Below are 25,439 nucleotides of genomic sequence, written 5' to 3' on the forward strand. Positions count from 1 at the left end.
GATCTTTCTTTGTTTCAGGACATACTCAGATTCGAATCTCTAAGACTTTGAAAATATTCTCTAGCCTTCCAGCCCCACCTTTCACTCCCACTTTGTATTTACAAATTTACTGAGAAAAGTAAGCAGTGGTCTACTTCTCTGCCAAAATACAGCTTAGAGTTCTCTTAAATTCTGCTCATGTTTTCTTTTTAAAACAGCTTTATTTAAATATAGTTGGCGTACAACTAACTACACACAGTATACAATTCTATGAATTTTTAAACATGTACATACTAGTCAAACCGTCATCAAAACAAAGACAATGAAAGTGTTCAATCCCCTGCTAAAAGTTACCTTTAGCCTCTTTGCATTTCCTCTTTCCTCTGCCCCTTCTCCTCCCAAAGCAGCCACTAGTCTGCTCTCTGTCGCTACAGATTAGTTTTCAATTTCTAGACTTTTGCATAAACGAAATCATACAGTATGTGATGTCTTTGGTTTCTTTCACACAACATAATTATTTTGAGATTCATGCATGTTGTACAGTTCTCTCCTTTTACTGATGTGTAGTTTTCTATTCTATGGATACAGCATCCATTTACTTATTTCTAGACATTTGAGTTCTTTCCAGTTTTTGACAATTTGAAATAAAACTGCAATAAATATTTGAATTTTTGAATTTTTGAATATTTGAAATAAATGCCTTTGAATGGACATACACTTTCATTTCTCCGGGTTAAATATTTAGGCATGAAATAGCTGAATCATATGACAGCCATGGGCATTCCTGGTGACTCAGCAGTAAAGAATCTGCCTATAGTGCAGGAGCTGCAGGAGACCTGGGCTCCATCCCTGGGTTGGGAAGATTCCCCCAGAGGAGGACATGGCAACCCACTTCACTATTCTTGCCTGGAGAATCCCCATGGACAGAGGAGCCTGATGGGCTACAGTCCGTGGGGTCGCAAAGAGTCAGACATGACTGAGCAACTAAGCATAGCACAGCAAACCACACATTTACTTTCTATTGGGCACATTTTCGTATCACATAGATCTACCCCATCTTTTTTCAGAGCGGAATAACATTTCACTCTTGGGAGGTCCATTGGATTTTTCAGCCACTCCCTATTGATGGGCATTTTAGTTTCCATAATTTTGTTATTAAACAAAACTTACCTTTTTACACGCACACAACTTCCCCGTTAGGAAAGCAGTGCACATTTGTTACTGGAACTGTTGCTGTATTTTCTACAAAGCACTTCCTTCTCAGGTGCATCCTTGCTTTCCGTAGTCTCTCATTCTATGCATGTTCTTTACATGTCAAGAGGCACCAGTTAAATCCTCAGAATTAATAGCTGCTGTGCCTCCCAGGTGGCACTAGTGGTAAAGAACCTGCTTGCCAATGCTGGAGACTTAGACGCAGGTTCGATCCCTGGTTTGGGAAGATCCCCTGGAGGAGGGCATGGCAACCTGCTCCAGTATACTTGCCTGGAGAATCCCATGAATGGAGGAGCCTGGCAGGCCACAGTCCATCTGGTCACAAAGAGTCAGACATGACAGAGCAGCTTAGCATGCATGCACATGCCACATTTTGAGGAGAAAAAGCAGCCAGCAAAAGGAAAGTGAGTGCTCTGTGACTTGTCTTGAATCTCTGTGGCCCCGCACTCCACTGCTGCAAGAGGTAGTATGCTTAGTGAGAAAGGCTTGGAGCCATATCTGGACTTAGAGTTGAGCCCAGCCTCTAGTTATCTTTGTCCCCCCCACCCCCCAGCAAGTCACTATAACACTCTGAGACTTGCCTTCCCTATTGTCAGTGGGAAGTGAATGGGGGTGGTATTTGAATAAATCTGGGTGGGGTGATATCCCTACAAACAGAAATGGAAGGACATACTCAAGGAGCTCAGGGCAGCAGTTGTTAATATTTCCAACTGGTACAGAACCATATATTAACCACCACAGAAGTCTGACTCTTATCCACTCACAGAAGAACATCAGTGTAAAGCATTGTACATGAAACTTGGTTCAGTTCAGTACAGTCGCTCAGTCGTGTCCAACTCTTTGTGACCCCATGAACCACAGCACGCCAGGCCTCTCTGTCCATCACCAACTCATGGAACCTACCCAAACTCATGTCCATTGAGTCAGTGATGCCATCCAACCATCTCATCCTCTGCCATCCCCTTCTCCTGCCCTCAATCTTTCCCAGCATCAGGGTCTTTTCAAATGAGTCAGCTCTTTGCATCAGGTGGCCAAAGGATTGGAGTTTCACCTTCAACATCAGTCCTTCCAATGAACATTCAGGTCTGATCTTTAGGATGGACTGGTTTGATCTCCTCGCAGTCCAAGGGACTCTCAAGAGTCTTCTCCAACACCACAGTTCAAAAGCATCAATTGTTCAGTGCTCAGCTTTCTTTATAGTCCAACTCTTACATCCATACATGACCACTGGAAAAACCATAGCTTTGACCAGACAGACCTTTGTTAGCAAAGTAATGTCTCTGGTTTTTAATATGCTGTCTAGGTTGGTCATAACTTTCCTTCCAAGGAGTAAGCATCTTTTAATTTCATGACTGCAATCACCATTTGCAGTGATTTTGGAGCCCCAAAAAATAAAGTCAGCCACTGTTTCCACTGTTCCCCCATCTATTTCCCATGAAGTGATGGGACCAGATGCCATGATCTTAGTTTTCTGAATGTTGAGCTTTAAGCCCACTTTTTCACTCTCCTCTTTCACTTTCATCAAGAGGCTCTTTAGTTCTGCACTTTCTGCCATAAGGGTAGTGTCATCTGCATATCTGAGGTTATAATAAACATTTAATTCTTTCCCTCTATATTATAAAACATTTCTTTTACATTTCTTTCATTTGTTTTTCTGTGTCCTAGCCATATATTTTTGGTTTGTCATGCTTCTAATATAGGAGAATAACATCTTCTTGGAAAGTTTTATAATATCTTTGTGATGAAAAGGGTAATATTAGCAGTCAATTTTTATAGAAAACTAAATCTATTACAAATGCTAAAGAAATCATGGGCTTCCCAGGTGGCTCAGTGGTAAAGAATCTGCCTGCCAATGCAGGATATGGGTGTTTGATTCATGGGTTGGGAAGATCCCCTGGAGAAGGAAATGGCAACAACTCCAGTATTCTTGCCTGGAAAATCCCATGGACAGAGGAAACTGGTGATCTATTGTCTATGGGGTCACAAAATAAATTGGACATAACTTGGTAAACTAAACAAAAACAAAAATAAATCATATTTGAGCCATTACCTTCCTCTATTTCTTCTTCTATAGTTGTACCATCAGTACAACTAACAAATAACTACATTAAAAGTTACATTAGGGCTAGTGTAGGCATTCTGTCCTTGTTTGAGTGAGGAACAGTGTCTATGAGAAGACAGGTAGCCAACCCCATGGTGTGACAAAGGTCCTTATATACTGTTCAGTTAAAACGAAGACCCATTTGTCTGTGCAGTTCCCAGCACCATGCCTGACAGAGGGGTGCTGAAGAACATACTCGTTGAGGGAATCCTCTGGCAGTCCATGGTGAAGACTCAGTGCTTTCGCTGCCAGGGCCTCAGTTTGATTCCTGGTCAGGGAACTAAGATCCCACAAGCCACGTGGCATGCATGGTCAAAAAAAAAAGAGAGAGAGAGAGAAACAAAACTCAACAACAGAAGAGAACATGTGATGAAACTTTGGTAGAGCTACCGTACTAACTGGAATACCACCACCTGTTTTTGCTTTTCCTCTCTAGTATATGGAGGGGACAAGAAAAACTGGGATGGGAGGCAAGCAAAAGAGAGCAGTAGTGAAGAGCTCAGGGATGAACTAACAAAACACAAACTAGAAAATAATCCTGCTGTAAATTCTATGTACATAACAAGCTATGAAGACAGACATCCAGTTGAAAACCTACAGGTACTAACAACTCCGTGTTCACACTCCCTCTCTTTCATTGTCTATGTCTTCATAAAGTTAAGTCAATGCACACATCTCACAGCCCTACAGTTGCAGCTGAAACTCTCAGGATGGGGTTGTTTCATCCATCATTACAGTGATACAAACGGCATCAATAGAAAAGTATCAACATGGAAACAAAAATGGGTGTTTTTATTCATCTAACTAAGCTCTGGCAATGCTGCTGCTATAATCACTTATCCTTGCAAGGAATCTTGCTCTCATTCCCACTAGTTCAGATTGCTCTTAATAGCTCTTGCTTCTCTAATTGGTCACATTTCTTACTTCAGGGCTAATGTGGGCTCCTCATTGTCCCAGCTAATAGGTTTTTAATATTTTAGATTCTCAGTTATGTTTGCTTTACTTGGCCTCATTCCATAAAAATTAATCTTTCCTTGTGGTGTGTTTGCTGTTGTAGTGAAGGCTTAGGCAAGACCCAGGTCGCCACTCGGAGATGAGCCAGCCCCAGGATGTGGCCTCTGGCCAAAGGAATCCAGGTGTTTTGAATCAGAAGGGGAATGAACTGTGTTCTTGGCGTGGGACTCCCAGATCAGAATGAACTTTGGGCTAATGAAGTGAGTAGGGACTGTGTCCAGCAAGGTTAACCAAGCAGGGTCTGCCTGCCAGGTTGCTGTGCCTGGCTAGATAGCCCCTTCATGTCACACATCAGAACAATCTAACACTTTCCTAGTTGCAATGAAAATGATTCTCCAGGCCTCTTTCTCTGAGGTCCTTTTCTTGTTCTCCACTCATATGGCCTAAAGGACAGGAATGTAATAGGAAGTTTGCTACTCTCTAGACAATCCAAAGTCTAAGAAAGGGATTAAATGTTTCCAGGCACTTACAGATACAAAACGTGGATGTAATTGGTCATCAATGAAAAGATCACATTAAGTAGGAGCATATGCATTATATCAAGGGTATCATTATGTCCATTTCATAGTTAATGGGACGGAGACCCAAGAGATTAAGTGATTTTCCCAAAGATGATACAGTTAATTAATGGCCAAGCTCAGAATAAAACAGGTTTCTTAGCTGCAAAACTATATTCTCTCATCTTCTTTCCTCTTCCAAACCTCTAAAAACCTTTCTGATTTCTCTGTTCTTTGATTATGAAAACAACAGCAATACACAAATGCAAATTAAAATAATAACTTCCTTGTGATAATTTTTTTTATATAAGCTTTGGGAAAAAACTCTGGCTCCTCCAACCATGGAATTCTCCAAGCAAGAATGCTGGAGTGGGTAGCCATTCCCTTCTCCAGGGGATCTTCACAACCCAGGGATCAAACCCAGGACTCCTGCACTGCAGGCAGATCTTCACTGTCTGAGCCTCCAGGGAAGTCCATATGAAGTATATAAATGGCTATATTAAAAAGTGATATGCCAATGGTATCTCATACCAGAAGTATGGGCAATGGAGTGCCATTAACCATATATCATGTAACTGTGAAAGTTACTGAAAGCCTCCTGTGTAACAGACTCTATTTTAAGAGCTCTACAGACACTAACTCACTTTGTTAGTTTGTTGTTTCATCGCTAAGTCGTGTCCAAAGTCGTGTCCAACTCTTTTGCAACCATGGACTGTAGCCTGCCAGGCTCCTCTGTCGCTAGGATTTCCCAGGCAAGAATACTGGAGTGAATTGCCATTTCCTTCTCCAGGGGATCTTCCTGACCCAGGTATTGAATCCTCATCTCCTGCCTTGGCAGGTGACTCTTTATCATGGAGCCACTTAAGAAACCCTTAACTTGCTTACTCTTCACAGATACCAGTGGAGTAGGTACTATTATTACAGGTGAGTAGTAGAGCTGAGGTTTGAACCCAGGCAACCCAATGCCCCAAGTCTACATATTAAGGATTCTGCTTTATGCAGATTCTTAATATTTAGTAAATAAAAACAGACAGTAATGTCCCTTGTTCAGAGAAACACATTTTTTTTCCTTTCTTTCCATCCAACCAAAAAATGATACTAAGGTTAAAATACAATACACTATGTAAAAGATCCTTTCTGAGTCTCTATGTACTCAAATTGTCTATAATTGGTCTCTTACGAGCAATTACAATGTATATATAAAGTAATACTTTTATGTAATCACAGTTAGAGTCAACTTTAACTAAAATCCATGAATACAAATTAGCTGAATTGCTTGAGTAGAACAGAAGTGTTTGCAGAGATGTCAGCAGGTCCATGTTACTAACATTTTCAGTTCAGTTCAGTCACTCAGTCATGTCTGACTCTTTGCAACCCCATGGACTGCAGCACGCCAGGCTTCCCTGTCCATCACCAACTCCCGGAGCTTGCTCAAACTCATGTCCATCAAGTCGGTGATGCCATCTAGCCATTTCATCATCTGTCATCCCTTCTCCACCCACCTTCAATCTTTCCGAGCATCAGGGTCTTTTCCAAGGAGTCAGTTCTTTGCATCAGGTGGCCAAAGTATTGGAGTTCCAGCTCCAGCATCAGTCCTTCCAATGAATATTCAGGACTGATTTCCTTTAGGATGGACTGGTTGGATCTCCTTGCAGTCCAAGGGACTCTCAAGAGTCTTCTCCAACACCACAGTTCAAAAGCATCAATTCTTCAGCACTCAACTTTCTTTATAGTCCAACTCTCGCATCCATACATGACTACTGGAAAAACCATAGCTTTGACTAGATGGGTCTTTGTTGGTAAAGTAATGTCTCTGCTTTTTAATATGCTGTCTAGGTTGATCATAGCTTTCCTTCCAAAGAGAAAATGTCTTTTAATTTCATGGCTGTAGTCACCATCTGCAGTGATTTTGGAGGCCACCCCCCCAAAAAAAATAAAGTCTGTCACTGTTTCCATTGTTTCCCCATCTATTTGCCATGAAGTGATGGGACCAGATGCCATGATTTTCATTTTCTGAATGTTGAGTTTTAAGCCAACTTTTTCACTTTCATCAAGAGACTCTTTAGTTCTTTTTTGCTTTCTGTCATAAGGGTGGTGTTATCTGCGTATCTGAGGTTATTCATATTTCTCCCAGCAATCTTGATTCCAGCTTGTCCTTCATCCAGCCCAGCATTGTGCATGATGTACTCCGCATATAAGTTAAATAAGCAGGGTGACAATAAACAGCCTTGACATACTCCTTTCTGGATTTGAAACCAGTCTATCGTTCCATGTCCAGTTCTAACTGTTGCTTCTTGACCTGCATACAGATTTCTCAGGAGGCAGGTCAGGTGGTCTGATATTCCCATCTCTTGAAGAATTTTACAGTTTGTTGTGATCTACACAGTCAAAGGCTTTGGCATAGTCAATAAAGCAGAAATAGATGTTTTTCTGGAACTCTCCTGCTTTTTCAATGATCCAATAGATGTTGGCAATTTGACCTCTGGTTCCTCTGCCTTTTCTAAATCCAGCTTGAGCATCTGGAAGTTCACATACTGTTGAAGCCTGGCTTGGAGAATTTTGAGCATTACTTTGTTAGCATGTGAGATGAGTACAATTGTGTGGTAGTTTGAACATTCTTTGGCATTGCTTTTCTTTGGGATTGGAATGAAAACTGACCTTTTCCAGTCCTGTGGCCACTGCTGCTGAGTTTACAAATACTCTATTTTTTTTTTTTTACATTTTACAAATATTCTAATAATTTCAAAAATTATTCTCATTCTTTGTTAAACTGATTCTTAGTCACTCTTGTTGAATAACATACAGAATTTAATATTAACTGGAATGAAACTTTAGCTATAAATAGTTGGTTTTTGTATTTGGAATAGTATTATTTCTAATGCTACCACTGTTTGTATTAACCAATTATTTAAAAAATAATCGATGGTGAACTATAAACTCTGGGAATAAAAAAAAACAAGCCATTTGTTTAAGAGGCTAAATGATTCATTTAGGGAATTATTTAACAAAACCACCAGCTGTACCCTCAATCACCGTATTAATTAAATATAACTTGTAGTGTCCTAGAAGAACAGAACCATGATTGTATTCTCATATTTCCAGACCATGGCTCTGGTGGTGTTTGAGGAAAAGTCCTTTGTCTGATGGAAGTTTGTAAAAGTGAGATGCATTTTTAAATGGTTCCTGCAAATGGTGAGCATTTCATTTCAGTTTCACTGAAGTTATCAGTGATATTGACAGATGCTCATAAAGAGGAAAATTATCCTCTGACTTGCAATTTTATTACTTTCCAAAAAACTTGGTTTTTCTTTTGAGCATTTGAAACCATTTTTCAAGATGCAAGAAAATAGATTCCCTATTATTAGTTGGGACCTTAACAAACTAATAATGATAGTCTTCTTCTAAAGATACTGGTTTGCAACCCTTCTTGAATTTTAATGATTCTAGAGACTCATGTAATAAAGGAGAATCAAATAAATGATTGAAAGAATGAAACAATTGTTCCATGTGTCAATTATCTGGACTTATGCTACTTATGACCACAGAAAATTTATCTGCTCCTTGCCTGTGTGGAATATTTTCAAAGTAATATAAACCATGGCCTTTTGCATTCGTTTCTTCTTGTGATAGTTTATGAAACAAATAGATGCATCCACATAGACATATTAAGGCTTTATATCACTTTCTATTGAGAAACATAATGATTAGATAAGACATTGAAAATATAACTACGCCCTTTGTCTTCAAAATGATAGGAGCTGGCACTTGGTATAATGGGAAGAATAAAGCTTTGAAAGTCAGACCTAATTTCCAATTGAAGTTTTATGAAGACTTACAAATGTCTGACTTCTAACAGAGCCTAACCTCTTTGAGCTTCAGTTCCTGAGCTGGACACCTTCCTCTTGTTCACCCAGATGTACTACCCACTCCTCCACCCCATTGTCTTTCACAGGAGGCTGACCTCCAGGGACAATGTCATAAGATGACCTTGTCCACTGGCTTCTCATTAAGCTCAAGTATGTGGAGCCTGCCAGAAAACTGGCAGGAGGAAACCAGGTTCAGTATTCACTCTCCAGCTCCCTTTCTGCAGAGTCCCTCCAGTCAACCCTGTCATTTAATTAAAAGGTCACAACATCTCTCAAGGCATCATGCTCCACCAGTCTCCTTCCAGGTTCCAGTGCCCACTCCCACTTCCTCCCCTTGTCCTTTGAGTTTGAGTGTGGGAATGACCAGCCTTAGAAGACTGCACTACCTCTGTGGGTCCCTCTGTGGGTCCCTCACCCTGAGGACTTTCATAAAGAGCCCCTTTATTAAGTCATCCTTGATTTATTCTGTTGCAAGGGTCCCATCCGCTTCCTTTTTTAAACCCTGACTGATATAGTTCTCCCAACCAAACAAATGGGAATAATCATACCCACCCCATAGGGTTATTATGAAAAGTGAAAAGATAAATGTGTGCAGGGCTCGGCCCTTCCTTGGCATTCAGTATACATTTGTTTTCCCTATAATACTTTGGTTCAGTTATGAATTTTCATTATGTGCAAAAGTGAAAGTATTATATGCTTTGGAATGGATCCTCAGATTCCACAGTTTAAACATTGGTGTGATATCTGTGTGCTACAAAGACTTCACTAATAAAGTGCTAGAAACTGAAGAGGAATTCTACTTCACCACCACCAAGCATTTTGTTTTCTAGTCACACAACACCTTGTTAAATATATAGGTTCTTACTCCCACAGCCAGTCTCTGGATAGGAATATGAAAGAATTACTCTGTGAGATCTATTATGTCCAGCTATGGATAACATCTTACTACATATGTAACTACGCTGCTTAAGTAAGTAACCGTCCAAGTAACATATCGGTAACACATGTTAAGTAAATAATATCTTACTAAGTTAAACAGGAAACTGACTATTCTTTATGTTCAAGAAACAGTATATGGGTTTTTAAAGATAATTTCTGGCTTTGGAATTCAACCATGCTAGCCTTATTTCATTCAAAATCAAGTTAAGCATGTATATGTTGATTTACCATTTTATTGCAAAAGAAATATCTAGAATTGCCTTTTCATACATCACATTATTTATTCAACCAGTTTGCCAGGTTTTGCAAACATTGCAATTATTTAAGTTTTTATTTATTGAGTCTATATATCACATATATACAAAATTTTATATATATTTCGCTTCACCTAGCATACTTGATAATCACTTTTATAACATTTTAAATCATTCTGACTCTTTGAACAGCAATTACTCACTAAAAGTGATTTAGTTGCATCAGTTCAAGGAACCTATTTCATATCTTCATTTTAAATATGGGGCTGATTATGCTAATCATTTCCAGTTTAAATAGACTAGATATTTGAAAAACTCTGAACTGATATGAATTCCCTGAGCTTAAGAGGAATATTTTAAAAGGGAAGCTTTAGAGAGAAGGAAACATCTATTCCCTCTCTAGGTCAATGGGAAAGGACACTCCTTTATATGAAACTGATGATGTAATAGTGGCCAGATGTCTCTCAGGCTTCTTTATGTGTACTAAGAATAGTACAGTGCATTTTAGATCTATAATCAAATCAATCTTCATAACACTATAAGATAGCATGTAAATAAGGAATAGCTTTTGGCTGTTCCTTTAGTTAAGTCAATAATGGTTTGTCTTTTTGTTTAACAAAGTCCCAAGTGATGATGCCAGGCTGGTGGAGAAGCTTCACCAGGCCCCAGCAACCCATCTCCTTTCACATACAGATATAGCCCACAACCTCATGTTCACAAGATACCCTGGAGCTCCAACCATTGCATGCATCTCCTTGGAAGGAATAAGAGGATGAGGAAAGAGCAAAGGCAAAAAAGTACCAGCTGGATAAGTGTACCACCTGTCAAAGCCCTCATTAAACAACTCCCACTCACATCTCTTGATCCAAGACATGACCACCTGGCAAAGTATGCTCCAAAATGGAGTACCTTGCCAATGTCATCAAATTTACTATTCTTTTAAAAAGTATTTAAGAATGGATACTGGTTAGGCAGCCAACTTGCCTCTATCATAGGTAAGTACTGCTGTTATCTCCATTTTATAGATGAGAAATTTAAGCAATCTGCCTTTGGATATACAACCAAGAAGTGGCATTAGTAGTACAAGTAACCCTAGAATCCTTCTTGGCCTTACTATGAAACCAGTGCTTCATTTTGTTTAATTAAACTGAAAGTATCAAGTCACTATTTTTGCCATAGGAAAAAAAAAAAAGCTAATTTTTTCTATTCCCTTTACACCAAGAGTTGGGTTTGCCTGGTACCTCAGACAGTAAAGAGTCTGCCTGCAATGTGGGAGACCTCAGTTCAATCCCTAGGTCAGGAAAATCCTCTGGAGAAGGGAATGGCAACCCACTCCAGTATTCTTGCCTGGAGAATTCCATGGACAGTGGAGCCTAGTAGGCTATAGTCCATGGAATTGCAAAGAGTCAGACATGACTGAGCAACTAAACACACTAATTACACCAAGAGTTAGCTTTTAAACCTTCCCTCAATTTTACGTTAAACATTTTCATAACTCCAGAAAAGCTGCAAGAATACCGTAAGAAATACCATTTATATCCTTCACCCAGATTTACTAATTATTAAAATTTCATCACATTTGTTTTGTATCTATTTATATGCATACATATATACACACTTATGTATGTTTATGTGTATATGTATGTACATGTATGTATATAATATGTTATATGATATATATATATATATATACATTTATATATATATCATAGCTGGAGCCTTTTAAGAATTACCAACAAACATCAATACGCTTTATATCAAATACTTCAGATTATATCAGCTAAGAACAAAGACATTATCCTACAATAACCAAATGCAGTTATCACCAGGAAATGTTAATAACATTATCTATTATATGAGCCATATCCAATAACCTTTGTTATCCTGATAATGACCCAGAACTCTGTCAAAGACCACACACTAAATTTTGTTTCCCTGTCCCTTTAATCCTCTTTTATCAAGAATAGTTTCTCAACTTTATTGCCTTTCATTTTCCTGATATTGATATTTCTTTATATCAATGGTTTTGCTGAATGCTGCTTGATATGGATTTGTCTGAATTGTCCTCATGATTGGATATGGATTAAACACTTACAGAAAGAATAGTTCTATTTTTCTTAGTACTTTGCATGGTGGTAGGAGGTTGCGGGGGAGTTGATATTGGTCTCTCGTTAACGTAACTTTGATCACTTGACTAAAGCAATATCTGCCTAGGACAGAAGTTGGGATTTTTTTTTAGTATTTATTTATTTTTGGCTCCACTGCGTCTTCCTTGCTATGTTCAGCAGACTTTCTCTAGTTGCAGCAAGCTAGAGCCACTCTTCAGCAATGAGGGCTTCTCATTGCTGTGGCTTCTCTGGTTGCAGAGGACAGGCTCTAGGGCACAAGGGCTCAGTAGTTGTGGTGCAAGGTTTATTTGCCCCTCTGCATGACGGATCGTCCCAGACCAGGGACTGAACCCGTTCCCCTTCCTTGGCAGGTGAATTCTTAACCACTGGACCCCAGGGAAGTCCTTGAAGTTGGTTTGGGGGCCTCTATCCTTGGCTTGTAACTAGCTACCTTCACGCTGTGTCTTTGCATCATCTTTACTCCGGTTTTAGGTCTCTAAATTTCCTCCTCTTGGGCCCCTAGTCACATTGAATTCAGGCTCGCCATAATGACCTCATTTTAACTTAATTCAAAGACTCTATCTCAAAATACAGTTACATTCTGAGGTTCTCAGGGTTAGGACTTCAAAATATGAACTGGAGGGTGGCTGGACACTATTCAGTTCATGACATATAGGAGGTACAATAGAATTCCTCGAGAGTTTCAAAAATTACTTTTGATGGGAAGGCTCCTCTCAGTGAGATGTTAATTCTACAGCTTTGCAAATGAATGAGCAGAAATGCTCCAGTGTGATGGCTCCCATTATAGTTGGAAAGAACATAAGGAAGACTTTATTCTGGGAAATAGAGTACTTTAGGTTATTTTACTCCTGTGTGTCACTGGCTTCCTTATATTCTTTTTTCTCTTCTCTATCCATGGTGAATGTCTGTGAAGTTACCAAATGCCATCTCTTCTATTTGACTCCAAAGCTTGTGTTAAACTTCATTCCCCTCGACACACACACACTAAACACCCACCCACTTTTTTTGGAAGGTGCTATTCTCTCAGGCTTTATCTAGGGAAGAAACATAATAGCCAGGCATTTTGTACACATAAAACAGATGACCGTGGCGGGTGGGGGCGGAAAACAGATGACTGGTGTAGCTCTTTTAAAGTCCTCTAATTAATGTTACTGCTGGATCTCTAGCCCACTTCCTGTCCTCACCCTTGCTGATTTCAAGCTTGTATCCCTATGAAAATCTCATGGAAAAAGATAGCTCTTGACTCTATAGCAACCTTCTCTATACTTCTGTCTTTTCCTAGTATCTGTTTCTTCAGCACTCTCAGAAACCTGTCTTTTTTTCTTATTTTTTTTCCTGTAATTTCAGTACAAGTTGGGAAGGTAGAAGAGGGAAATCTGTGTCTCAACTAGCTATCTTGATCCAGAAGTCATGAACACTATTCTAAGTTCTTGTAAACCCAATATTTAATAATACATTCTGCAAACTTTCTACAGATCAACATCAAGCTCTGCCTGAAAGTGACAGAATATATATTCCCTTATAGACACAATAACATTTCTCACACCTCTCCTGTGTGCCATGGTTTCTACAAGAAGATAAATGTTCATTCTGAGATCAAGTCTGTAACCTTTTCCATGCCTGAAATGTACTTCCACTTTTAAAGTTGCTGAGTAATCTCTTCTTACCTCATCTGCCTGGCTCTTCTCTTTTTAACCTCCTAAGTTTTTTGTTTTTGTTTTTTTCTTATCCTCCAGGCTGGAGACACTTTCTAGTGAAAAAGCATGTCATTGTATTTTATGGGCAGTAACTCTCGACTTCATCTGAGGCTGTCACACAAGATGTAATCTTAACTTTATTTGACAAATGAACACACCGAGATTCAGAGACAGCAAGAATCAAACCAGAGGGAAAGCTAGAGAAAAAGTTTGCAATTCTTTCTGTTAAGTCAGGATTTGTGACTGATTGAGGATTCTGAACAAGGACGTTAAAGAGAGACTTTCCCTAGTATCCACCTCATTTGGTCTTCTATACTTAACCTAATTCCAGTAGAGGCTTTGAGATAGGCTTCAGTGAAAGAATCACAAGACACAAAATTCTTAAAATAGAGATGTAAAAAGGATGCATACATTAGAAATGAGAAGGGGATGAGCCATGGTTATCACCACTGTATAAATCTAAATAGTATCTGTTAGATGTTTTAAGTAAGTAACACACAATTGGTCCCACTGGTGAATGTACATCTCAGAGATAAACTATGTGGAATGGGCTTTCTTTTAAAATTCCATAGGTTTGTCAAATACCCCTGTCTTGAGTAAAGCAGCAGTTGTGCAAGATCTTATTATTTTTATATATATTTTATATTTTAACCCCCACAGCCTCATCAGGAACAAAATATTACAGCAAATAATTTGAGTTTGCAAGAACTCAAAAAGGGAACCCAAACAATAACATGGAAATGCAGAATGTCAGAGGATATCTAATAAGAAAAGATAATGAATTTGATGTCTGTTTGGAACAGAAAAATATTGAAAAATTTTAAAGTAGATAAGTGTACTGCAAGGAGATCAAACCAGTCAATCCTATAGGAAATCTGTCCTGAATATTCATTGGAAGGACTGATGCTGAAGCTGAAACTCCAACACTTTGGCCATCTGATACGAACAAGTGACTCATGGGAAAAGATCCTGATGCTGGAAAAGATTGAGGGCAGGAGGAAAAGGGGATGACAGAGGATGAGATGGTTGGATGGCATCACTGACTCAGTGGACATGAGTTTGAGCAAGCTCTGGGAGAAGGTGAAGGACAGGGAAGCCTGGCGTGCTGCAGTCCATGCAGTCGCAAATAGCTGGATACAACTGAGTGACTGAACTGAACTGAAAGGTAGACAGGTGCCTTTAAAAATAAATGAGAAGGGAAAAAATGTCCCTAGTAAGAAAAAGAGAAAGTGCTATTTAACTCCTGAAGATCCCACTTGCAACCTTAATAAGGACAAGGAAGGAATAGGATATCTTGGAAAATTAAGATCAGAGGAAGGACACACCCTCTACCTCAGGAGTTCCAGAGGATCAATGTAAGTATAATAGGAGATGGAGGAGGAAATACAAAATGAGGCAAAGGGAACCTCAAGGAGGAGTGGAATCTGAGATGGAAGGAAAGAGAGAGAAGAAGGTTATTCACAATAGCTCATTAAAACCACAAAAAGATGTGTTTGAAGAAACTGTAATGTAAACAGAAAATATACAGTATCAGAACTCTGAAACAAGAGCAAAAACAAAATAAAACTCCAAACAGCCTTTTGTAGTTTGATTGAATTTTGAAAATTTTGTGACCATGGTTTAATAGTATATGTAATTGTTACTCAGTCATGTCTGACTCTTTTCGACACCATGGACTGTAGCTCACTGGGCTCCTCTGTTCATGGGATTCTCTAGGCAAGAATACTGGAGTGGGTTGCCATTTCCTTCTCCAGGGGATCTTCCCAACCCACAGATCGAACACAGGTCTCCCGCATTGCAGGCAGATTCTTTACCATCTGAGCCACTAGGGAAGCCCTAATAGTATATTTAAGAAAGACTGTAAATACAGAGGTTTTCCCTGGTGACTCAGTCAGCAAAGAATCTACGTGCAATGCAGGAGACCTATGTTCAATTTCTGGGTTGGGAAGATCCTCTGGAGGAGGGCATGGCAATCCACTCTAGTATTCTTGCCTGGAGAATCCCCATGGACAGAGGAGCCTGGCAAAATACAGTCCATGGGGTCACAAAGAGTCTGACACAAATGAGCAATTAAATGAGCAGTTACAGTTGTGAAGACTTTCAGAAAAGCAGCCATGTGAAAAACACCTTATCCACTTAAGATACCATGCATTTTATCAGATACCTTTACGGTAGCAATGGATTAGGATAGTAGTAAATGTGTTTTCATAAATACGATAGATACTACTAATTGTCCCCCAGAATCCAGAACCCCTTGAGCCTTAGCTACATATATAGCTGCTCAAATATGACTACATTTTCCCTCACTCCCATGCAGCTAAACACAGCCAGGTGACTAAGCTGTAGCCAATGAACTAGGAGAAAAAGCAATGTGTACAACTTCTGAGTCTGGCTCTTCAAAGTCATTGCTTACCCTCCTGCTATGGTCTGAATGTTGTGTCCCCCCAGACTTCACATGCTGATTCCTAATGCCAAATTCACATGGGGAATCCTAATGTGATGGTGTTAGAAGGATGGATCTCTGGGAGGTGATTAGGTCATGAGGATGGAGTTCTTACAAATGAGATTAGTGTTTTTTTAATTTATTATTTTAAGTGAAGTATAGTTGATTCACAATATTGTGTTAGTTTCAGGTGTACAGCAAACTGATTCATCAGATCAGATCAGTCGTGTCTGACTCTTTGCCACCCCATGAATCGCAGCACGCCAGGCCTCCCTGTCCATCACCAACTCCTGGAGTTCACTCAGACTCAGGTTCATCAAGTCAGTGATGCCATCCAGCCATCACATCCTCTGTCGTCCCCTTCTCCTCCTGCCCCAAATCCCTCCCAGCATCAGAGTCTTTTCCAAGGAGTCAACTCTTCATATGAGGTGTCCAAAGTATTGGAGTTTCAGCTTTAGCATCATTCCTTCCAAAGAAATCCCAGGGCTGATCTCCTTCAGAATGGACTGGTTGGATCTCCTTGCAGTCCAAGGGACTCTCAAGAGTCTTCTCCAACACCACAGTTCAAAAGCATCAATTCTTCGGTGCTCAGCTTTCTTCACAGTCCAACTTTCACATCCATACATGACCACTGGAAAAACCATAGCCTTGACTAGATGAACCTTTGTTGGCAAAGTAATGTCTCTGCTTTTGAATATGCTATCTAGGTTGGTCATAACTTTCCTTCCAAGGAGTAAGCGTCTTTTAATTTCATGGCTGCAGTCACCATCTGTAGTGATTTTGGAGCCCCCCAAAATAAAGTCTGACACTGTTTCCACTGTTTCCCCATCTATTTCCCATGAAGTGGTGGGACCGGATGCCATGATCTTCGTTTTCTGAATGTTGAGCTTTAAGCCAACTTTTTCACTCTCTACTTCCACGTTCATCAAGAGGCTTTTGAGTTCCTCTTCACTTTCTGTCATAAGGGTGGTGTCATCTGCATATCTGAGGTTATTGATATTTCTCCATAATATATATATATATATTCTTTATTATTTTCCTTTATAGGTTATTGGAAGATATTGAATATAGTTTTCTGTGGTACACAGTAAATCTTTGTTGCTTGTCTATTTTATATATGGTAGTGTGTATCTGTTAATCCCATACTCCTAATTTACCCCCACCCCCCCTTTCCCTTTGGTAACCATAAGTTTGTTTTCTATGTCTGTGAGATTGTTTCTTTTTTGTGAATAAGTTCATTTGTATTATTTGGGGGTTAGTGCTGTTACAAAAGAGATTCCGCCAGCTCCCCGGCCTCTCCTGCCATGTGAGCATACAATAAGATATCTAGGATATCTAGGACCCAGAAGAGAGGCATGCCTGGCACCATGATCTGGGAATTCCAGCCTCCAGAATTGTGAGCAATACATTTCAATTTGTAAGCCACCCAGTCTGTGGTATTTTGTTATAGCAGCTGGAACAGACAAAGACACCTCCTCTTCCTCTTTACTGTGGATAAAAAACTGCAGCAGAGACAATGAGGTCACGAGCAGTCTTCAGCCACACAGACAAGGGCAATGTCTTAGGAGGAGACAGAGTAACAAGATAGAAAGGACTTTGGTCCCTCGGGTACTTCATGTAGAACACCCTCATATCCCATGCATATGACAATAAAAAAATTTCTATCTTACTTAATCACCATTATTTGGTCTCTTTGGGGGAGCACATGTATACCTGTGATGGATTCATTTTGATATTTGGCAAAACTAATACAATTATGTAAAGTTTAAAAAAAAATAAAATTTAAAAAAAAATAAATAAAACAGTCAAACAACAATCTGATATATTATAGTAAGCTTATCAGTACTACCTCTTACCATGTCTTTTAACAAATATTTTTGCTCCCTTAATATGGAAATATGTTCAGTGATTTAAATATTTAATTACATCAAAACTAAAAGAAATCTGAAGAGTTCATTATGATCAATGATGTAGTGTTCCTGTTCTCATGTGTATATGTGCATGTGTTATTGTTTAAAGAATAAAAATAAATAGTAATGATGGTGAGAAATTAAACACATGCTGACAAAAGAGAAAAAAGGTAGAGAGCAAAAATCTGTGTGCAAGGAAATTTCAATTTACAAGCAGCATGTATCAATCAACTTATAACTTAGATGAGCAAGAAATGCGACTTAGCTTATGTTTTTAACCAGACTTGATATTGAGCTGCTCTGCACAAGCACAGGCAGAACAGATGTTAAATACCAAAATGCCTCATTACCCGTTCAAGTGCACCCCTCTGCTGCCACTGCCACCCTAGGCCATACTCCATAAACTCCTAGCCATCTGAATGTTCCAACAATTTAAGAGATTTCACAGCAGGAGGACTCCAGGATTTTTAAGCCAACAACTGTTCTTAGGGATTGGTACCAGTGTTACATGGTTGCTAAATATTTAATGTTACCTTTGTCTTTATTTAAATTTAATTTTAGTTTTTAATGCCCATCTCACCAAATAGCAGGAGCAATGTCAGTTAATTTAAGGTTCTCATCTCTTTTCCCAGGGGTTTTCTCTACAGTCCAGAAAGGTTAAGTCATGCAAAAAGCATCAGATAGAATGATCTAAGGATGGGTGTGGAGAGATTCTGCCCTGTAAGATTGGGAAAACGCACTTTGGCAGTTTTCCACCTTATCTCCAATTTCACTGGCACTCAGCTGTCAGCAAGTAGAAAACTCAGTCCTTGAAATGTTAACAGTGTGTTTACCCTGTCCCACAAATGTCTTCTTTGCCAAGTAAGCACAGTTTAGTAGTTTACAGAAAAACCATTAATAACTCTAAACTTTGGAGTACCAGGTTCACTCAGGGAGAAAATTAAGAGACTTTCAATGGCTTAACACATCATTGGTCACTAAGGTTTGGAACTGAATAGCTGCAAGCTGCAAAACCAAGAAGACCAATTAAGTAAAGAAGCTATAAATATACTGCCTAGCTCCTAACCTCAGAGGTACATGGGGGTTCATCACAAATGAGCAGGGCTGCGCACAGCAGAAGAGAATCAGTGGGCCAGTGATCCATCACAAGGGGCTCTACTGCATGAATACATGCATGGGAGGGGCCCCAAATGCAGGACCTGGGTTGGAGAAGTTATAGGAATTATCCAGGGAAGAAATAGAGAAAGAAAAAAAAAACATTCAAAGACTATAGAAGGTAAATCTAGATAGTTGAAAAGTTCACATAACAGTACTAAGAGAGAAATTTTAAAAGACTAAAGGTAGCATGGATTTGAGGGGGTTTAAATGCAGCATGGAACAACAGACTGGTTCCAAATAGGAAAAGGAGTACCTCAAGGCTGTATATTGTCACCCTGCTTATTTAACTTCTATGCAGAGTACATCATGAGAAACGCTGGGCTAGAAGAAGCACAAGCTGGAATCAAGATTGCAGGGAGAAATATCAATAACCTCAGATATGCAGATGACACCACCCTTATGGCAGAAAGTGAAGAGGAACTAAAAAGCCTCTTGATGAAAGTGAAAGAGGAGAGTAAAAAGTTGGCTTAAAGCTCAGCGTTCAGAAAACAAAGATCATGGCATCTGGTCCCATCACTGCATGGCAAATAGATGGGGAAACAGTGGAAATAGTGTCAGAGTTTATTTTTGGGGGCTCCAAAATCACTGCAGATGATGACTGCAGCCATGAAATTAAAAGATGCTTACTTCTTGGAAGGAAAGTTATGACCAACCTAGATAGCATATTCAAAAGCAGAGACTTTACTTTGCCAACAAAGGTTCATCTAGTCATTGCTATGGTTTTTCCAGTGGTCATGTATGGATGTGAGAGTTGGACTGTGAAGAAAGCTGAGCGCCGAAGAATTGATGCTTTTGAACTGTGGTGTTGGAGAAGACTCTTGAGAGTCCCTTGGACTGCAAGGAGATCCAACCAGTCCATCCTAAAGGAGATCAGTCCTGGGTGTTCTTTGGAAGGCCTGATGTTGAAGCTGAAACTCCAATACTTTGGCCACCTAATGCAAAGAATGACTCCTTGGAAAAGACCTGTTGCTGGGAAAGATTGAGGGCAGGTGGAGAAGGGATGACAGAGGATGAGATGGCTGGATGGCATCACCGACTCAATGGACGTGAGTTTGAGTAAACTCCAAGAGTTGGTGATGGACAGGGAGGCCTGGCATGCTGCGATTCATAGGGTTGCAAAGAGTTGGACACGACTGAGCAACTGAACTGAACTGAACTGAAATGGAGCTCACTAACTTCAATAACAAAATAAACAAGAAGGTTACTGCCCAGTTATTCCCCATCTCTAATCAAGGTAAAGAGAGAAGAAACAAGATTAAATTCAAGCAGCAGCAATCAGATGGGGTATTAGAAATACTTTCTCCATCATAAGAGTGAGGCTGGATTTTAAATTCTTCATAACTATTGAATACCTTCTGCTATCACTAAAAAAACAGACAGGAGGGAGACTGACCAGGGTGCTACGTGGGTACCCTGAACACTCTTATTTACTGCAGGGATCTGGCTAGCAGAGGAGAAGTGTTTATAAATATTATAACTACATGTGTGTACCACTTCTTTCAATTATATTAAAAACAGCTGCTATGAAGGAACAAACATTTGGGCCGTTCTGGGGCTGTGATTTTCAACTCCAGAATGCACCAATAACGATGACATTTAAACAGTGCTTTCAAAGCCTTACATAAAAGTTTAAATGAAGACAAGGCTTATTCCCCCACATTTTCCTTCTCATTCTGGCCTCACCTTTGACCGTGGTATATTCCCTCAGGACAGGACTTAAAAACCTAAATTATGTGGAGGCTCTCTCCCCACTTCACCCTATGCCCCAGCTCCAACCACCGCCCAGAGCCCCGTAGATCTACTAGGATTGAAATTCACTTGCAATCATATGCTGATAAATCAAGGACATCGGGGAGCTCTGACCTGTGGCATTCGCTGATTTTCATCTTGTAAATACTTCCACCATGGCCAATTTCAAAGATGACTGTGTTTAACAAACGGCTTGTAAAATTCCTGAAAACTTCACAGTGGGCTCTCATGAGCTGTTGTGGGAAAACTAGTGAGGGAAGTCACCCCGAATCCAGTTCTTAGCCCCAGTCAAGAAATAATCCAAACCTCTGAGCAGCCTTAAATAAAACTATAAAATTAACAGTTACCTAGTGTTCTTGCCTGGAGAATCCCAGGGACGGGGGAGCCTGGTGGGCTGCCATCTATGGGGTCGCACAGAGTCGGACATGACTGACGTGACTTAGCAGCAGCAGCAACTCTTAACATGCAGAGCTTTGATGTCCTTCAGGATAAAACTGATCACCACCTGAACCTTATGAAGTCATTATCATTACGTCCAAGTGTTACTCTCTCAGTTCTCTCAGGCTCTTTGTGACCCCTGTAGCCCGCCAGGCTCCTCTGTCCAGGGGCTTTCTCCAGGCAAAAATATTGGAGTGGGTTGCCATGCTCTCCTCCAGGGGATCTTCCCAACTCAGGAATCGAACCCAGGTCTCCCTAGTTGCAGGCAGATTCTTTACCGTCTGAGTCACCAGGGAAGCCCCTATGTAATAAATGCTGCTGCTGCTGCTGCTAAGTGGCTTCAGTCATGTCCAACTCTGTGCGACCCCATAGACGGCAGCCCACCAGGCTCCCTGGTCCCTGGGATTCTCCAGGCAAGAACACTGAAATGGGTTGCCATTTCCTTCTCCAGTGTATGAAAGTAAAAAGTGAAAGTGAAGTCGCTCAGTCGTGTCCGACTCTTCAGTAGCCCATGGACTGCAGCCTACCAGGCTCCTCCGTCCATGGGGTTTTCCAGGCAAGAGTACTGGAGTGGGGTGCCATTGCCTTCTCGGCTGTGTAATAAATAGGGGAAGCTAAATAACCTGAACAAGGTCATGGTATTGGAAGTTAAGGAAGGAAAATTCAAACTCACACCTGACTCCAAAATCCATGGCTTAACCTCTACCCAGTCCTGCTTATTTTACAGTGGAAAGTACCTAGATGGTCTTCCAAAAGTCCTGCTGCCTCTCTTTAATACTTTCCTGCCATTTCTCTTTACCTTCCCTGGGGTCCCCCATCACTTTCTCCCTCCAGCTGAAGGAATGTTCGTTACTGGAGGGCAGGGGCAGGGTCCCAGTGCCCTGTGAGTGTTCTTTCAGCACTCACTTGCTGGATGAATGGAACAATGGATTAATGCAAACTGAATCCATGACTCAGCTTTTATTCCTGTTGCTTAGAAGGTTCTACATCTCACTTCCCAAAGGCATCAGAGCCTCAAGATGGAAGCCTACTTCTTAGGTTAGAACTGGAAATAAGAAGATGCAGTGGAGCCTTAAGTTAAAATTCAATCACAAGACATTGCTTATTGCCTCCATTGGGTTTAGTTTTGTTTTGTTGTTGTTGTTGTTGTTGTTGTTTTTAGGTAAGAAAAGATGAAAGACCTTTAAGGAAATATGCCTAGTTCACAGGTGCCCTGGGCTAGTTGTCACCTGTATTTGTATCTCATACACTCATTAAAATCCAAGCTTTCAAATGGTCATTTCATTGCTTGCCTGCCCTTCTAAATGATTAAGTATCCCCTCTCTAGACTTGAGGCTGAAACTAGTCACCCAGACTCACAGTTCTTTGACCTATAAAGTAGACTCATAAAAATTACAGCCTGGAGAGCAACATCTGGAGCAGTCCATAGACAAGGCTGATAAATCATTTTACAAATTCATAAAAACTTAAGAGCATTTTCAATTGAATAATAATAATCACACTTCAAAAGAATCTCAGCAGGTCCTTTTTAAAATGAGGCACACTGGAGTTTTTAAGTAGCAGTGTCTAATAGAATATTTCTACATGTTTGACTTCCTTTCACAATGTGTGACTTAGGCAAATTAGTCCGAAGTTCTAAGGCCTGTGACACACATCAGATACAAGAGGTATTAAGTTTGATGCGGGTTGTGCTAAGTCACTTCAGTCGTGTCCGACTCTTTGCGACCCTATGGACGGTAGCCTGCCAGGCTCCTCTGTCCATGGGATTCTCCAGGCAAGGATACTGGAGTGGGTTGCCATTTCCTTCTCCAGAGGATCTTCCCAACCCAGGGATTGAACCCACGTATCTTAAGTCTCCTGCTTTGGTGGGCAGGTTCCCAGGCACCACCTGGGAAGCAAAATCTGACTCATTTATTTCACTTCTTCCACATATACCTGGGTGACAGGCAATCATCTCCTTTTTAGGATAACCTCTATGTCTTCTTTTGCTGAACCCAATGGCCCAAGGTAAGAATTCATAAATATCCAAGTTTGGTTTTTGTGACACACCTGGAAATAACTATTAACTTAAACCAGGAAGTATGCTCTTCACATATACAAATCTTTCAATAAATACACAGAATTATTTTAGTGAGTTCCTTCTAAAAGACTTTATTTCTTTCCTGAGTTAATCACAGTGCCTTGCTCATAAAAGGCTCTCAGCAATACTGTCTGGTTGCCTTACTGACCTTTAGTTCTGGTAAAACAGCAGCAGAAGGGGACATGGGGCTTCAGTCTTAGACTATTTTTTCTGCTGGTGAAGTTGACGGTATCATCTTTAAGTAAAAGACTGTCCATCTCTGGGTAGCTTGAAACTTGGTCAAATAGAAGAATTCCAATTTAATTCATATTTCAATATTTACTTTCTGCCCTGATAAAAATATTGAAAGAGGATTCTTCCCTTTTAATTAATTTATAAAACTATGGCTTTCAGAGATGACCTAAGCATTCTTAGGTCATCATGTATCAAACACATACTATGCATCTCATTTCATACAGCCCATGATTTGGAACTCTACTCAGCTGTCCAGTTTTAAAGAACAGTTTTAATATATGATATAAACTATTTTTGGAAAGAACATTTTATTTATTCCTTCCTCTGGTCAATTTTAGAGTCACAAAATGCTATCAATTTTTCAAATATTAGAAGCCTTTAGAAAGAAAAGCAAAAATATGGTAGATGGGCTTCTTATCCTTTGTAGAATATTATTTACAAAGTATTTCCCCCCAAAATGAGAAAATTACATTTCCCATCCTGCAACTGAATACAGTCTAATATGTTTTCTAAGTAGCAATGTCACATATAAAAATTATAGATTCAATTTATGGTTTCTATACAATTAGATTCATACTCATGCAAACTAAATAATTTAAAATTCATTTTCCTTTTTTGAGATTTTCTTTTTCTTAGTGTTAGGGGGAGGAGAGGTTTATTGGGCAAGTAGTGAAGAAGCCACTTCTCACTCATGGTCTTGAGTTTTTCTCCAACGTCACTTAAAATACTTGTGTGAAGGTGCTTATTCTGAAAGATGGATGAGTTCACATGAATGCCAAGGAATTGAGAGTATATCATCATACCAATTGACGATGGAAACCAGGAGGTGAGGATATAAAGAGGTTAAAGAGGAGTGAAGGAAAATATATATTGCCAAAATTCCAAGGGAATAAAAGTCTGTGATTTCTGAAGACTTGAAAAACTACCTGGGCTCCAAACCCAAACCAACAAGAAGGGGACCATGAACAGGGTAACTACACACCCAGTTTGCTGACAGTCCCATTTCATATACAGTCTCTTGGACTAAATCAATAGCAATCGCTTTAACTCTCAAAATGTTCTCTTCTTGATAATAAATCATGTGCTCTCCCAGCTGTGGAGGAGGCAGAGCCCACAATAAGTGTGTGCAAAAATAAAACGGTTGTGTTACGGCAGAAAAGAGAAAACCTAGTATTTTTTAAATTTCTGTAATGAACCAGAACACTGTCTTTGGTGATTTTCATGTTTAATGTATAATGCAATCTGATTTTGTCTTTAAAACAGCAGCTCTATAAATTTATTATCCTGATTTTACAAATAGAGATATGGAACACTAATCTAATACTTAGCTAAAACTACAGACAATAGTCAGTAAATTTGTAATTTCAACCCATGTCTAACTGGCTACAATTTTTTAAAGTTGAGATTATAAGTGGTATATAACTAGATAGACAGGATAGACAAATGTAAGACAAATATAAAACTTTATATTTTAAAAATATTTTAAATATTTTCCTTTTTTACTTTAAAAAATTATTAAATTGTGTTGTTAGAATGCTGGATTTTTTTTTCATAAAAAAGTGGAGAATTTTTTTCATAAAAAATAGAGAATGACCCTTCTAGACATGTCTTGAATACTTTAAAATTGAAATATCATTTAAGAGCTATCAATGAGGAACTATGGTGGTAGCCTTGGCTTAAAAAATTTAATAGAGACCAGTTAGCTCTTTGCAGGTTCTTGGCTGCAGTGAGTGACTTTA

This window comes from Bison bison, unplaced genomic scaffold (assembly GCF_000754665.1).
Source record: "Bison bison bison isolate TAMUID 2011002044 unplaced genomic scaffold, Bison_UMD1.0 scf7180017864373, whole genome shotgun sequence".
Taxonomy (NCBI): Eukaryota; Metazoa; Chordata; class Mammalia; order Artiodactyla; family Bovidae; genus Bison; species Bison bison.